Below are 11295 nucleotides of genomic sequence, written 5' to 3'. Positions count from 1 at the left end.
TGAATTTGCCATGATGCCGTTTGGGTTGACAAATGCACCTACTGCTTTCATGGATTTAATGCATAGGGTCTTTAAGCCTTACCTAGATCAATTTGTGGTAGTCTTCATTGATGACATTTTAGTGTATTCTAAGAATGTGAAGATCACGAGAAGCACTGGAGGATTGTTCTGCAAACTCTAAGGGAGCACCAGTTGTATGCTAAATTTAGCAAGTACGAGTTTTGGTTGAGAGAAGTGACTTTCTTGAGACATATAATTTCTAAGGATGGGATTAAAGTGGATCCATCTAAAGTCGAAACTGTTTCGAAATGGAAACGACCGGAAAACCCTACAGAGGTTCGAACTTTTATTGGATTAGCACGGTATTACCGGAGATTTATCCAAGATTTTTCTAGAATTGCTGGACCAATGACCGAGTTGACTAAGAAGAGTGGGAAGTTTATTTCGAGTCCTAAGTGCGAAGAGAGTTTTCAGGAATTGAAAAGACGCTTAACCAGAGCACCTGTATTAGCTCTACCTAATGGAAATGATAGCTTTGTGGTTTACACTGATGCCTCTAAGGAAGGATTGGGATGTGTTTTGATGCAAAATGATAAGGTGATAGCATATGCCTCTAGAAAATTGAAACCGCATGAAGGAAATTATCCGACTCATGACTTGGAATTGGCGGCTGTAGTGTTTGTCTTAAAGAAATGCAAACACTATTTGTATGGAGTGATATTCAAGGTTTTTACTGATCATAAAAGTCTTAAGTATTTATTCTCACAAAAGAAACTAAATTTAAGGCAACGTAGATGGATGGAATTTTTGGAGGATTATGATTATACAATTAAGTACCATCCAGGAGAGACCAACGTGGTGGCCGATGCTCTGAGTCGTCAAGTACAAATGGCTGGATTGATGATTAGGGAACTACACTTCTTGGAGAAAGTCAGTTATTGGAATTCTCGACCGGAACCGAGGATAGTAATTTTGGAGAATATTGTAGTGACTTCCACTTTGTTGGAACGTATCAAGGAATCTCAAGAAAAGGACACTGAAGTGCAGAAATGATCGGAAAAATTGAAAAAAGAGAAAAGTCGGATTTTAACTTGGGATCAAATGGTATATTGAGCTTTTGGAATCGGGTGATGGTGCCAAACGATGAGGAACTTAAGAAAGAGATTTTAGAAGAGGCAGACCGATCAAAGTTTACGGTACACCCTGGAGGGAATAAGATGTATCAAGATTTGAAGAGTCTCTATTGGTAGGAGAATACGAAGAAGGAAATCGCCCATTTTGTCCAGACCTGTTTGGTTTGTCAACAGGTCAAGGCCGAACATCAGAAACCATCAGGACTTTTGCAACCTTTAGAAATACCTGAATGGAAATAGGAGGACATCACTATTGATTTTGTATCAGGATTACCGAGGACAAAAAGAGACCATGATGCTATTTGGGTAATAGTGGATAGACTGACCAAATCAACTCACTTTCTGCCAATTAACATGAAATACCCATTAGAGAAGTTAGCTAAGATGTACATGGATGAGATTATCAGGTTACATGGAATTCCCGTGAGCATTGTGTCCGACAGGGATCCGAGATTTGTATCAAGGTTCTGGCAAAAGATGCAAGAGGTGTTAGGGACTAAATTGAATTTTAGTACCATTTATCATCCTTAGACCGACAGGCAGTCTGAGAGGACAATCCAAACTCTTGAGGATATGTTGAGAACTTGTGTTCTGGATTTTGGGGAAAGTTGGAGTAAGTTTTTGACTTTGGTGGAGTTAGCCTATAATAATAGTTTCCACTCCTCTATACAAATGGCCCCGTATGAAGCACTTTGTGGTCAGAAATGTAGGTCCCCAATTTGTTGGGATGAAGTAGGTGAACAGAAGATCTTAGACCTGACTATAGTGTTTTGGATTGAAGAAACTAATGAAAAGGTATAGTTGGTACGCCAGAGAATTCAAACCGGACAGAGCCGTCAAAAGAGCTAAGCGGATAATCGGGGGAAGGATTTGGAATTTACGGTTGGAGATCTAGTCTTTCTTTAGATTACGCATTTGAAAGCATGTTTGAAGTTTGGAAAGAGAAAGAAACTACAACCGAGATTTGTAGAACCCTATAAGGTTATCCAGCGCGTGGGACAGATAGTGTACAAGTTAGAATTACCACCGAATCTATCTCGAATTCACAATGTGCTCCATGTGTCTATGCTTAAGAAGTATCTTCCAAACCCCTCTCACATTTTACAACCAGAAAGTATTGAAATTGATGAGACTTTGACCTATGAGGAGAAACCAGTGAAGCTTCTGTATAGGAAAGTGAAGGAATTGAGAAATAAACAGATACCGTTGGTGAAAGTTTTTTGAAAGAATCATGGGTTAGAAGAAGCGACTTGGGAGGTCGAAGAGAAGTATTCGAGAGAAGTATCCAGACCTGTTCATGAACCAAGGTAAATTTCGAGAATGAAATTTTTTTAAGGGGGAGAGGATGTGAGAACTCACAAAAATTTAATATTTTAAATTCTATTTTGAGCATTATTGAAATATTTAATTACCCATTTATTCTGAATATTATTTTCTAACCTCATTAGACCTAAATACATGGAATTATAGCTTCATTATATTTTTAAAGTGATTTGTTTCAAAAATTAATTTTGGAAACTCGTTAAGTGAAAATAGCGAATACGCGATTGGAATCAATAATCAATTCTAGAATACAATAAACTTGGAAAATTAGAAACTCACGCAGTGGTCCTACAATAGGTAATTTTAGGTTTAAGTACTCAAGTGATAGTTATTAGTACCATCGTTATAAGAATTTCTTGGAGATTGCACTTTATCACACCTAAATTGGAAATATGCGTTTTCACACGCGCGATTTAATTGAGGGACTCTAGACCCTTATTTTGAGACAATTAAGAATGAATAATATTTATATGAATATAAGTACATTAGAGGTTTAGTGCACTAGAGAAACAAACTCGAGAGAAATCGAGCACAAAACGAGCGCGTACACGCGCGAAGAAGAGTTGACTTTGGGGCAATTGTGGACCACACATTTAAAGCTTTCTTTGGAAGCTACTTTTGGACAAACACTCTCCCTCTTCTCTCTCATTTTGGTCGGCCACCCCAAAGAGCTAAGAACCAAACTTGCTCCATCACTTTCTACTCCAAAATCTTGCACAAATCATCAACCAAATCAAACAAAATTTGAACTACATCTAGTTAAACATTTGGAGATTGTATCTAGCTAAAAAAAAGGGGAACTTTTCACGGTTTTCTTGGAGCAAGGGGGGACCGAAAATTCTGCTTGAGCTCACCAAACCAAGTAAGTAACGATCAACTCTTAAATTCTTGTTTTATGAGAGTAGTAATGCACATTTAAGAGCATGCATGCATATGGGTAGCTTGGATATGTTGAAAAATGGTTGTGTGGGCTCTATGAACTCCCACCTTGGATATATGGACTGATTTGGCGATTGATGATGAAAATAATGTTGGTTTAGTGCTTATTATACTAGAAATGAGTGATGCTATGAGTAAAAACTCAAATGAGGTGCAATGGGAAAAAGTGACCATTTTATCCTTGCTATGTTCATGCACTTTGATGTAAAATTTTGAGGTTCTAATGGCTTGGTTGTGTTGTTTACATATTATATTGAGTGTGTAAAAAGTTTTATTGAAAGATAACTTGATTTGGTCACCCAAATGTTGGATTTACGAAAGTTTAGAAATCTGGAAACTAATCATGTATTCACCCAGGCAGTGTTTTTGTTTCGACTATATCTTTTTATTCCAATATCGGAATCAAGTGCTGTTTGTGGCACTGGAAACTAGACATTCTCAGATTTCTATTGGTATAAAATGCACATCCTGGTTCCGCTTGTACTAGCCAAACCACTTGTTTGAAGTTTGCTATCCTGTTTCGTTTGTTCACTACAGAGCAGAACATAAACTGTATCTTGAGGCTCAAATGTGAGCTAGTTGTGGATGGATTTTGAGAATGGTTTCTTCTGAGAAATTGTAGAAAGTGTTTTCTAACACCACCAACCACGTTCAATTCTGAGTTGAATTGAGTGATTTGTGGCTGTATTTCGAAACTGACTTCTTGAAAGAAAACTCTCCCTTTTGGGCAGAATTGTTGCTAAACTCGAGTGAGACTTGTTAGGTTGAAATTTTTGGTGTTAATCACCATCGAACATATATTGGATGTTTAATAAACATTTTCTATTAAAATGTACCATGTTTTCAAGGATTTCATGCGGCCAAAAGCCTAGAAAAGGACATTTTGTATACAAGGCAGTTTTGCCTTGAAATTTTGGAAACTTGGGTGATTTAGTTAACCAACTTTGCGTGCTTATTTATCCATGAAATTTGGTAGAGATATAGTCCATATATGGTACTATCATACTGCTAATTTTGGTGCTAATCCGATGTTGTTCCATTGCCTAACTAAATTTCCAAAATGCATGACTTGACTTTAGAAAACCCTTGTTTAACAAGGAAATTTGAGTAACTTTGATCTACCATATCTTGGTGGTCAAAATCTCAATTCTCATTTTGCTTGTTCTATTCTAAACTTGGATTGTAACCCTAGTAGATTTTCAAATTTCAAAGGTTAGTTCGAATTGAACGAATTTTACCGAATTTTCAAAGTTGGCCGAAAACCAACTTAAATCTGTCTTGATAACGCAAATTGTCAAATTCAATCAAAAATTTAAATGCCTTTCACTTGGATTCATGAAAAGGTGTCTTCTAGAAAATTTTAGTACTTTGATAGATGTTTCCAACGGTACCAATTTTTCCAATTTTGGACAATCAGGGAGTGAGTTATGATTTTTCAAAGAATTGCACCAAAAAATTGAAAATTTGTGATCATTTGAAACAAATTCGCGCGGGAACTATTCACCAGAATCTGACCTTGAATCCGGCTAGTTCTTGGCCAGATAGGTGGCTGGATTGGTGAAGGGATTTGAAAAAAAATGGAGGTTGCTCTGTGAGAACCCTGAAAATATATATAAGCCAGTGCATATTTCATTTGCATTTCTTTTATTCTTTAATAATTTCTAGCATTACTTTTACCTGTTTACAAATAAGTACGTAAAAACAATTTTATGTGAGAAATAATATAATTTTTCTAAGTTATGAAATTTCTCGGTTTTGCTTGACTAAATTAATACCTTTGGAGTTAGAATAATTTTATCGCCTTAACATAAAATGTTAAAGTTTTTAGTTTCCATTACGATAGGTGAAGTCCTGCAAGATTGGTATATAATTAGGCGTTCAAATCACACTTGGGGATAATTTTTGGAATTGAGAATTTAAGTAGAGGTTAGGAAGAGAGTGAAAAGACTAAAATGCCCCATACAACCACAACATTTCCATGCAAAAACCAAACAATCCCTCGGACAGCATCATAAGCACCGCACCATCCGGCCAATAGAATTTTCTACCATCTAAACACTCAACCTCTTCCTACACTCAACCTCCTCCTCAAAACAGCGGCACCATCTCTCTTCCTCTTCATTCCTATATCATAAACCACCACTGCACTCCACCTTCATCGTGAGTATCGATTGAGAAGAGTGAGTGAGCTGCATCCGAGAGCAAGGGGGGAGAGAACCGCGAGCTGCCAAAATTTTTCTGGTTCTGTCCGTGAGCTGGAGTGAAACTAGGGAGAAACCGTGAGTAAGCTTCACCATTCTGCACTTCCATTTCCACCAGCTGCATCCAGTTTCCCAGCTGCAACTACTGCAACTGGAACCAACACTTCAAGCTGTGCGTGAGAGCCGAGAGGAAGAAAGAAATTTCAGATTTCTTGTGCGTAGGCTTAGCTTGTATCTGAGGTAATTTCTGGGCTAAATTAAGTTAAGTACTAGTAGATGAAGTCATATCAGAGCTTGCATGTGTTGCTTGTGCAGTCGGTTGATGAAATCAAGACACTAGAAAAATTCTGTTTCGATGAAATGTTTCAGCCGAGGAGCTGAGGTGAAAATGCAGCTTCATTTTTTTTCCCTGTGGCTATCTGAACTTAAAGATGTGTTTCCCTAACTTAAGACGAGATGAATAAGTTAGTTCCAGCTTTGCATGTTGATTTTAAACCATCGGATAAAAAATTTGCTGACATGCGCTGAAATCTTGAACTTGCCAAGACTGTTTTGGATTAATGCTAAACTAATCTGTATAATCCTTGATAATCTGAGCTTGCAATGTCGATTAAGTAACTAATCACTAACTAATTAACTTATTTAAAGCTTTGCATGATAACTTTGTGCATTCGGATGATGAATTAAGTAGCACAAGAAAACTCTGTTTTGATGAAATGTTCCTGCCGAGAGCTTGTCTTGAATTATGCAGCTTCATTTGGTTTAATTTTGCTGCTTTGAGCTTATAACCATAACTAACTAGTTAATAACAAGATAATGGAGCTTTGCATGACGTTAATTAGTTGAGTTAGCACAGAAAATAAAGACATCATGCAACCAGTTTTCATGCAGCTGCAACCGAGACTAGCCGGAAATTTCTGGAAATTTTGGAGGACTTTTGTCGTTAATCAAACTTAATTTCTGTGCTAGATATGTTAATTAACTAGCTAAGTGATGGCATGTTGAATTTGAGAACCTAAAATCATGTTTTAGCCAAGGAAAAGTTGGACTTATAAACCTCTAAGTACTGGAAAAGTTTTGATAACCGAGAGGTTTGTGTTTGGAAATTTTAATTGGTTCTGGATTTTCATTTTATTTTTCCCTGGAATGTAAGGTTTTAGAAATACATGTGAGATGTGTATTTTAAGCTGTGTAAGTTGCTGAGTGATGAAATACTCGATATATTGTTGGAATATAATTGCTGGAAATTTTCTTCGTGGAAAGCCGAAGGTTGAGTTGGAATCTCAGCTTGGTTTTGAAATTTTTCTTTGAAACATAATGGTTGGAAATACCTGGAATATGTTGTTTTAAAGTTTAGAAGATACACGGATGTGAAACACTTGGATTTCTGGATGCTCAGGGCTAATGATTGATGAAGCCCTTGGCCATTTGAAAGATTTTATACAAGTGTCAAAGTGTGATGAAATTAATTGCTAGAATTACTTGAAGACTTTATATTTATTTTGCTTCAACTGTGAGGTGATATGAACTTGCCAAAACCAAGAGCTAATGATTGACGAAGCCTTGGTCATTTATTCCATTTTGATCAGAAGTGAATCTATTGAAAACCCAGGGCTAATGATTGACGAAGCCCTAGGGATTTTCTATTAAAATGTGATTTTGATTTGTTGGCAAATTTGAACCATAACGGGATTTCGAAATGGGATCGAAATTGTGAAAGTCGTTTCGACCCTGTGAACTCGAGCAATTTTGATCAAGCTAATCAAAAATAATTATTTTTATTTTTTTTCTCGCTAGTAGCAAATGATAAAATTCAGTAATTAGTACTTTGCCCTAAATTTTGCCAACCGACAATTTTCCTTTAGCTTAACCTAGCCTTGATAGTTATAGAAAATACTTTTTCTAGCTCTTAAAACCCTAAGTCTTGTGTCATTTCTTTTCTTTCTTTAAGACTTGTACCTTGCTAGTTTCCAAAATACGAGATTTTAGCGATTTTAACTAAACGTTCAGAAAACTTGTTCAGCAAGAAAAGTAATATTAAAGAAATTTTACAAAGTATTTTACTAGTTTTAATACTACATGGTTTGTTGAATTATTCCAAGAAAATAAACTAGCTATACTACGAATAATTTTTCCTATGTAATCTTAGAACTAGTATAGCCCACTTATAGTTAAAATTTGGTATTTTAGGGTTTAGCGAGGACGCAGATTTTGATTCCCAGCTTGATCAGTAACTTCACTCTTGGTGAGTGTCCCTGCTTGTTCTATGCTTACTTGGTTAAAGTGCTTTCTTGACTCAATATGTGATAAATTGCAAAACTAGTTTAGATCCATCGAAGTGAGCAGTGTGTACTTTATCGCACTAGCTGTTCAAGTGGTGACTTGCGTGAATCATTTTTCTCATGAATCCGTGAATCAAAATGTAGTTGCGTCGTTGGGTGAATCCCTCGACTCCTGAATCCAACTACGGAAATGTCGCTGGGTGAATCCCTCGACCAATTTCCTGAGGGTATACTCAAGTATACTGCTCCCAATTTTCTAAGGGTATATCTCGAGTATACTGCTTCCTTAGTCGGCGTTCGGGCCCGGGACAGGGGTATGAATGGTGACGGGTTAGGTAACAACATGAGACACTCTACATGGACTATAAGTAGTGAGAGTTGACGGAGGGTCAACTACGATGAATGGTGATCAAGCGAGGAAAATGGCTCCTGAGAGCCCCTGTATCCTACCTTGTGTTGTTATCCGCTTTCCTACTTGTTTACCTTAGACAATATTGATTCCTGCTATTTGTTTATTTAGATGCATGTTTTGGGGCACCACTGAGATTTAGCTCACCCCACGTTTATTTGTTTTCCTTAACAGGTTCTGGAAGTTGAAAGTTTTGAAACTTGCTCATGTTTTTTTTCGGTTTGGAATGTATATGACTACATTTGTGGGCTGTAATGCGTTATTTTGGATAATGTACTTTTTATGTTGGATTGTCACTTGAAGCTAGAAAATGTGTAAAACTTAATTTGGATGATTGGCTTGATTGTTGTATTTTGTTGTATGAATTTTTACTTAGCCAGGCGATACGATTCTTTTACGCAGTTAGTAACGCGTGAGTTTTTTTTTAGAAGCCGTCGATTGGCTACGATAAATTACTGTTATCTCTGAAGTTAATGTGGTTGTAGTGACGGCCTTCTTCGGGAGAATTATTTTGTAATAAATTAGGTTATTCTTCGAAAGGATTTGGGTTAGAATGCTTGCGTGAGTCCTGGCGAGAGCTGGGCAGACGGCCCGCCAACCCTTTGGTTCGCCTTAGGGGGAAGTGGGGTCGCCACATGCTCTCTGCCTCCAATCCGGCTGGATATCCGGCCGAATTGTGACGTCATCCGCCCTCTTCCGACTTCGGTCGTTCGTTTTGAGATTTATTTGCTTGCACTTGTTTCCGTCCAATGATTTCATAGATGATGATTCGTTTGCTCGAGTCTCGAAACCCTTTGGAGCTCGATTTTCAAAAGAAAACTAGACCGATCTTTAAGATATTTTCTAAGTTCCTCATTGTTTGAGAATTATCAGTAATAGTCATTATTAATTGCTCAGGCACACAAGAGGACCTTCAAGAGGATCCTACAGTGAACGCCTAAAGCTCAGAGGGACATTTCTTCCTCATTACTTATATTGGTGAGTGTCAAGTGCATGAATACTTGATACATGCTTAATTGTTATAATCGTCTGGAGATTTTGAAAATGGAGGCTAGTGTGTATTTTACCGCACTCGTTCTTATTTGAAATGAATGACTCATGATTCAAATGAAATGAATGACTTAATTGAATGAAATGAGATGATTGAATGAAATGAAATGGTATGCTATGGCTACATACGTCGTTCGAGTGAATCTCCTCAACTCTCAAATGTAAATGGGGGACGCCCAAACTCATAGGCCGACCTTGGACTCGAACCAACATGGGCTTGGTCGGGAAGCTTGGCGAGCCATGAGATAATGAAACTCGACCTAATGAGAGGTCTTGCTTGGCATACTCGAGGAATATCACCTAATAATGTCTTGCGGGTCCGGGAAGTGAACGGTGGACGGAGGAAAGTAAGTGGTGATCTACGAAATGGAAATACCGACCCGATTGACGGAGTGTCATCGCGGGGAGGTATACGATTGACATTGGCAAAGCAAGTGGAAACTAGCTCCTGAGAGCTCCGTATCCTTGAATTGTTTCTGTTTACTTTTTTTTCGTTCTAATTGTTATTTATTGCAATATTTTTTCTTTACTTGTTAAATTGGAATTGTTACTTGAATAATGTGCTTGCATGTGTGTTCTTGACCTCACGAGCGTTTTGCTCACCCTGTAGATTTGTTTTCCTTAACAGGATGTGGGCTTGGAATGAGATTCGGAGGAATTTCTCTTTTGTGTACTCTTGTAATAAGGTTCCAACTCTTTTGTCTAGACTTCTGGCTATTGTATATGTTGGGCTGTATTATGGATACCCGATATAAGGATTGGATGATTGTTATATATCATTAAGCTTGAATGCTTCCACACTAATTGTATTCATTCATCTGGTTGATGGCTTCTTGCACCGCTATAAGCTTGGATAGAATTTGCTTGAGTCCTGGCGAGAGCTGGGCAGACGTTCCGCGGATACCCTTTGGTTTGCCTTAGGGAGAAGTGGGGGCGTCACAACAAGAGTGGTTATTGTCCATGCATTATTCTCTAATCATATTCCGATTCTGCTAGACATTAACAAATCCAACTACTTTTCATAGAAGTAGTGAAAGCACAAATAAGAAAAAGCGGTTCATGTTTGAAGCTATGTGGGTTAAAGCTGAGGATTGTGAGAAGGTTATCAAAAAATCTTGGAAAGAAAATTCTGCAATAAATGCCTCTGTTAATTTACAAGTTAAAATCAAAGAATGTAGACTGGGTCTTTTACGTTGGAGTTGGGTGAAGTTTGGTAATTTCAACAAAGCATCTGATGTTTTGAGGCATCGGATTGCCCAGCTCCAACAAAGGGTAATTACTGATTCCACCAAATCTGAAATTGGGATCCTAACGAATCAACTAGAGGATATTTTGGACAGGGAAAATCTCATGTGGAAACAACGCAGTAAAGTACAGTGGTATCGTGAGGGGGACAGAAATACCTTATTTTTTCATGCTCGGGCATCTCAAAGAAAGCATCATAATCAAATTGAACGAATCCTAAATAAAGAGGGCAAATGGTGTCAGTCGCATGGAGATTTAGAAGATATCGTCCTGGACCATTTTGGTAATATTTTTTCCACTTCACAGCCATCAAATGAGATGATTGATGCTGTTTTGGATAGAGTACAAAGTAAAGTGTCAACCCAGATAAACAACTCGCTTCTTCGACCTTACTCATCCAATGAGATAACTAAAGTTTTAGGTCAAATGCATCCTCTTAAATCCCCAGGTCCGGATGGTATGTCTCCAATTTTTAACCAAAAATTCTGGCATATTGTTGGGAAAGATGTCATTCACTGGGTACTTCAATTTCTAAATCATGAGGGTTTTGATGATTCTTTTAATTACACATATATTGTTCTTATTCTGAAGTGTTAGTGTCCATCCAACATTTCTCAATTTCGTCCAATTAGTTTATGTCATATCATCTATAAGTTAGCATCCAAAGTTATTGCTAATAGATTCAATAAAGTTCTCTCACAAATCCTTTCTCC

The sequence above is a fragment of the Coffea eugenioides genome, chromosome 11, assembly GCF_003713205.1.
Source record: "Coffea eugenioides isolate CCC68of chromosome 11, Ceug_1.0, whole genome shotgun sequence".
In the NCBI taxonomy this organism is placed as follows: domain Eukaryota; kingdom Viridiplantae; phylum Streptophyta; class Magnoliopsida; order Gentianales; family Rubiaceae; genus Coffea; species Coffea eugenioides.
The sequence above is the reverse complement of the archived record's forward strand: the minus strand, read 5'-3'. Positions refer to the sequence as shown.